Source organism: Cydia amplana, chromosome 7, assembly GCF_948474715.1.
Source record: "Cydia amplana chromosome 7, ilCydAmpl1.1, whole genome shotgun sequence".
Taxonomy (NCBI): domain Eukaryota; kingdom Metazoa; phylum Arthropoda; class Insecta; order Lepidoptera; family Tortricidae; genus Cydia; species Cydia amplana.
Window position 1 is genome coordinate 6,686,385 of NC_086075.1, and position 6,000 is coordinate 6,692,384.

A 6,000-nucleotide genomic window follows, 5' to 3' on the forward strand; every position below is an offset into this window, starting at 1 on the left:
ATACCTTTTTACGAAGTTTCAAGTTCCTAGCTTAAAATAAAATTTGATACCCTTACAAACTTTCAACCCCTTTTTAACCCTGTTAGGGGATGAATTTTACAAAACACTGAAATTACTTTTCCTGTCTTTTAATAATATCCCCAAATACAAAGACTCAAGTCCCGCGCTCGAAAAAATATTTGATATCCATACAAATTTTCAACCCCTTTTTCACCACGTTAGGGGATGAATTTTCAAAAACGCTGAAATTACTTTTCTTATCTTCTAATAATATCCCCAAATGCAAAGATTCAAGTCCCGCGCTCGAAAAAATATTTGATATCCATACAAACTTTCAACCCCTTTTTCACCATCTTAGGAGATGAATTTTCAAAAACGCTGAAATTAGTTTTCTTGCATATTAAAAATATATCTTTTTACGAAGTTTCAAGTTCTTAGCTTAAAATAAAATTTGAACCCTATACGAATTTTCAACCCTTTTTTAACCCTGTTAGGGGATGAATTTTACAAAACGCTGAAATTACTTTTCCTGTCTTCTAATAATATCGCCAAATGCAAAGATTCAAGTCCCGCGCTCGAAAAAATATTTGATATCCATACAAACTTTCAACCCCTTTTTCACCACCTTAGGGGATGAATTTTCAAAAACGCTGAAATTAGTTTTCTTGTATTTTAATTTAACACCTTTTTGCAAAGTTTCAAGTTCCTAGATCAAAATAAAATTTGCACCCCAAGACGAACTTTCATCCCATTTTTAACCCCCTTAGTGGTTGAATTTCCAAAAACGTTGCAATTACTTTTTTTTTGTAATTGGCTATTATGCCTTTCTAAGAAGTTTCAAAGCATTTGTAATGGATTCAAACTTTCAACCCCTTTTTAACCCTGTTAGGGGATGAATTTTCAAAAACGCTGAAATTATTTTTCCTGTCTTATAATAATATCCCCATATACAAAGTTTCAAGTCCCACTCTCACAAAAATATTTGATCTCCATACAAACTTTCAACCCCTTTTTCACCACCTTGGGGGATGAATTTTCAAAAACGATGAAATTAGTTTTTTTGTATTTTAATTTAATACCTTTCTGCAAAGTTTCAAGTTCCTAGATCAAAATAAAATTTGCACCCCAAGACGAACTTTCATCCCCTTTTTAACCCCCTTAGGGGTTGAATTTCCAAAAACGTTGCTATTACTTTTTTTTGTAATCGGCTATTATGCCTTTCTAAGAAGTTTCAAAGCATTTGTAATGGATTCAAACTTTCAACCCCTTTTTAACCCTGTTAGGGGATGAATTTTCAAAAACGCTGAAATTACTTTTCCTGTCTTATAATAATATCCCCATATGCAAAGTTTCAAGTCCCACACTCACAAAAATATTTGATCACCATACAAACTTTTAACCCCTTTTTCACCACCTTGGGGGATGAATTTTCAAAAACGCTGAAATTAGTTTTCTTGTTTTTTAATATAATACATTTTTACAAAGTTTCAAATTCTTAGCTTAAAATAAAACTTGTTCCCCATACAACCTTTCATCCCCTTTTTAACCCCTTAGGGGTTGAATTTTTCAAAATCGCTTCTTATCTCTTGTACACTTTATAAATGCAACCTAGTGTGCAAATTTCAACTTTCTATCTTTTGTAGTTTCGGCTCTGCGTTGATGAATCAGTCAGTCAGTCAGTCAGTCAGGACACTTGCATTTATATATATAGATATATATATATATATATATGTTGTACATACATACTAAATTATTAAATACCTAATCAAAATTTCTTAAAAATATAAAGGTTATTTTTATTATGTTTTTATTTGCATTTCATACAATTTTATACGTGTTTTTATATTTTACTATTATATACGTACATATTGTGAAAATCCTAACCTAAGAAGGAAAATAAAATAAGAAATTATAATTATTCGTTATTAGAGCTCCGTCTAAAACATTGTTCACGGACCATTTATTAATGTATAACGTCAGTAATATAAATATTTTTTTCTACTCCCGTACTTTTATTTGTCATTTAAAGGGTCGTGCACACACCTTTAAACCCCTATCTTATAGTTGTCAAGACAAGTCTTTAGTCTATTCCCCAAAAAAGTATTTGTGCATACACGCAGTATCTTTTTGGCACTTTTACGATACTTCGTGCTATCACCACAACCCTTAGAGTCACTTCGTATATCATGCTATACACGACAAATAAAAAAATTAATAGGGTACTTCACCAAAGTTTACACAGGTATGTCTTTTCTAGTACGGTTTATAAAGGTGGGTAGATTTTACTTAAAAATACTTTGACGTGTGTTAGTGCTCGATAACAACACAAGTGGATGAATTCTGTGATCATGAAGAAATCTTTGCGGAGTCTTAAGGTAAATGTACATATTTTAATAAAAGTTCTTAGGAATCAAACAAAAAAAGCAGTACATTTTATGAAGATCATATTAAATCATCGTTTAATGCATAAATTTTGTGTCGGATATACTAAGATTAGATTTTATTGTCATGTTTGTAACACGGAATAGTATACTATACGTTGCCACTACTCCTGCAAATCAAGCCTGATTTGTTCCGTATGGAATACTATACGTTGCGACTATGTCCCTTAAGTAACGTCAAAACTGTTTAGAGTGTTATTATACTTATTAATCCTATGTTTAATAATAGAACTCGGTAATATACTGCATTTTATTGTTATTTTGGTGTCCTTATCACAAAAAGGCCATATATCCCGACTAACAGGCTCAATTTTATTTAGCTTATACAATTATACTACACAGTTAAATACTAGTAATTTTCCTAGTGGCGTAACAGGGATTGAAAATATTTACTGGACTTTTACTTTCATTCAAGGTGTGAATAATTTTGTTTCATCAGCCTATGCACAATATTCGCGCTAGGCATTTGTGCATTAGTGCCGGATATAGGAGCTGGATCAGGAGGTAGTGAAGAGCCTAGCAGCGAGGATGAAGCTCATATTTTTTCCCAAGACCCTGAAGAGCTATCATCATTTTCTAGCACACCAGCCCCGTCTTTAGATTCTTCTTATGAAAGACTCGATTTATTGGGCGATAACTCTTCCGTTAGTGACAATTATGTAGCTGAACTTACACCAATAATTGACGAAGTGTTTCCCGAATTGACACAGTGCAACTATCAAGCATTACCCTCGATATCGTCTTTGCCATCGCTTCCATCAATCCAGCCATCTGAAATAAATACACCATCATGTGCAGAACCAATTCTCATAACGCCTGGCTTCTAAGACGACGTCACCATCAACAAGATAAATAAAAAAATGATCGCCTGAAAAACTTTCGTTACGAAGTCTTTGCTGGATTGTTGAAAGAAAATAGGATGACTGAAGAAAATTCCTTTTAGACAGTGCCTGACAAAAAGAAAATTCAAAATCCAAAGACTGGGAGGCCTATTGACAGTATAAGATACGACAGAGTTGATCATTGGCCCCAACACACAGCATATGGCAGATGAAAATTTTGTAAAGGTCAAGCAAGTACCAAATGCACCAAATGTGATGTGCACTTGTGCTACGTGAAGACGAGAAACTGCTTTGCTGCTTACCATCAGATCGCATAGGAAGTATAGCACTGCATAGAATACTATACATACACAAAGGATTGATTTTTGTTAAGGTGTTGGCAACGTATATTATTATATACGTCGATTATTTCAGTATTTACAGGCTGTTGATTTTTCTTTGTATTTTTTCACTTATTTTGTGGCTGTAATAAATCTAAATAACATAAAAAAAAAGTTTTTTATTAATAAAAAAATCTTGCGACTCTAAGGGTTAAAAAATATTGTATGAAATACATTACCAACCTAATTTTAATTGTCATCTCTGACAGATGAGTGAACCATAGACATGTTTTTTATATTTCATTCATTCTTTTCCCGCCCGTACCCTCCATTCTTTGCTAAAGTCAGACCGAAAAAACTCTGCAGCGATTTTGATAGCCCACGCAGTGCAAGTGTTATTTTAAACGTCAAACTTCTATGAATTTATGACGTGTAAATAACACTTGCACTGCGTGGGCTATCAAAATCGCTGCAGACTTTTCTTGGTCTAACTCTACTTCTTGAATGAAGAATATTTGTTACAATTTTATTTCAAAGTAAGTGCTTGGTCGTAGAAAAAGTATTGTATGCAACGTTGTTTAACTGAGTCAAAAAATACTCGTGGCGTCTTTATTAAAAATTTTCGGCTTCGCCTCAAATTGTTAGGGCTCATTTAAACGGTGCGAGAACTCGCATGCGAGTTTCATTACATTGCGTCATTTGATCGGTCGGCTGTATTGATGTCACCTCAACGGTCCGCAATGTGACTAAAATTGTATACGAGTTCGCACGTCGTCTAAATGACCCCTTACTCACGCCACTCGCCTTTTTTGACCTCTCTTAAACAACGGTTGCATAAAATACTAGGTATATATTGGTGATTCAGGATACCATGGTTTTAAAAGGACGTGTTTTTTTATATATATATTAAAAATATTACAAGATTTTTACTTCGAAAAAAATTGGTCGTAGCTATTGATAGGTAAATATTAAGTTTAAGTGGAAATATAAGGTTTTAATGGAAAAAACCCGAACGATACAATACAGGTTCCTTGGGAGATATGTCTTTTTGGATTATGACAGTAGAAATGTGGTTAACCTCAGCGCTGCGCCGGCGCCGGCAGACACAGCGTCGCTTCTCGAAGGACTAACCGGCTGGGTGATTCTGTACCTATTTCAATTCGTTTCACTTCTTTCTTTAAATGGGATGGTTGGAGGGCGTTTCTGGAAAAGATTAGCTCAAGATCGGGATAAGTAGCTTACGCGAAGGGCTCAGCAGTGTTGGCAAGTGGCTCAAATTATTGACGATGATAATAAAAATCGCATATCATAGTAAAGCTGGCGATTCGAGCTGAATCTCCTTTGTAAGTATCAAAAATAAACTAACACTCATGCATTAGAATCAATTACTTCAAAGCTTCTATGTAACGGTCATTCATCAATTTATATTCCCTACTCGCGAATCGTTAATGTATGTAAGAAGTTGTTGGAATAACGTTCAGTAATATAATTTGATTCAAATATGATCGAATTAATCAACAAACGCCTGTTACTTCAACCCTTTAACGATCCAGTTAAAAAGAAATACACGACTCAAGCGTCATCGCCTTTTTAAACTCCTAAAAATTCTGAATAAGTAGATAGAAAAAGATGATTATAGGTTGGTAATTTTTGCCGTATAATATCTAAGTGTGCCCTATAAAAGGCTAAGAAAAAGGTCGTTATGTAATAATATTATACCGTTAAAAGCAGTGCATGGATTTGCCCAATGAGCTGCGCATGAGTGGTCATGCTCAATGTCAAAACAGGTGAATTCGACAGCGAGAAGTAAACATCTTTCGTAATTTACGCCTTTAAATTATTTATTGTTATCAATAGCATCATTAACTCAATCTCATCATTAGTGTTTAGATATAAATAAAACGTTTGGGTTATAATTATATGAATACAATTTATGTCAGTTCGCACTTCAGTCATATAAAAGTATGGCACGTTTTTGTGCATATTACGTTTTTTTTTTAAAGTTGCATTATTATAAACTTAATTTAAATAGGTAATTTTTAATTGCAATTAAAAAAAATTGTTCTTATTAGAAGTTTATTAAGTGAAGAGTGTCCCTAAGTTTTCATTTAATTAACCAGCCCTAGTAGCACGGTCGCATTTTTATCGTTTATCACCATGCCTGTCACGTTCTAACAAGTATGTAAGTGCGAAAGTGACGGGCATAGTGATAGTCGATAAAAACGACGGCCGTGCTGAGCCCGCAAGACTAACAGAATCGGACACTTTTCTTAATCATTTTGATTAATTTTATAAGTTACATCTAATACCTTTAAACGAGCAATTCTTGTATATATATATATATATATATATATATATATATATATATATATTTCGGGGATCTCGGAAACGGCTCTA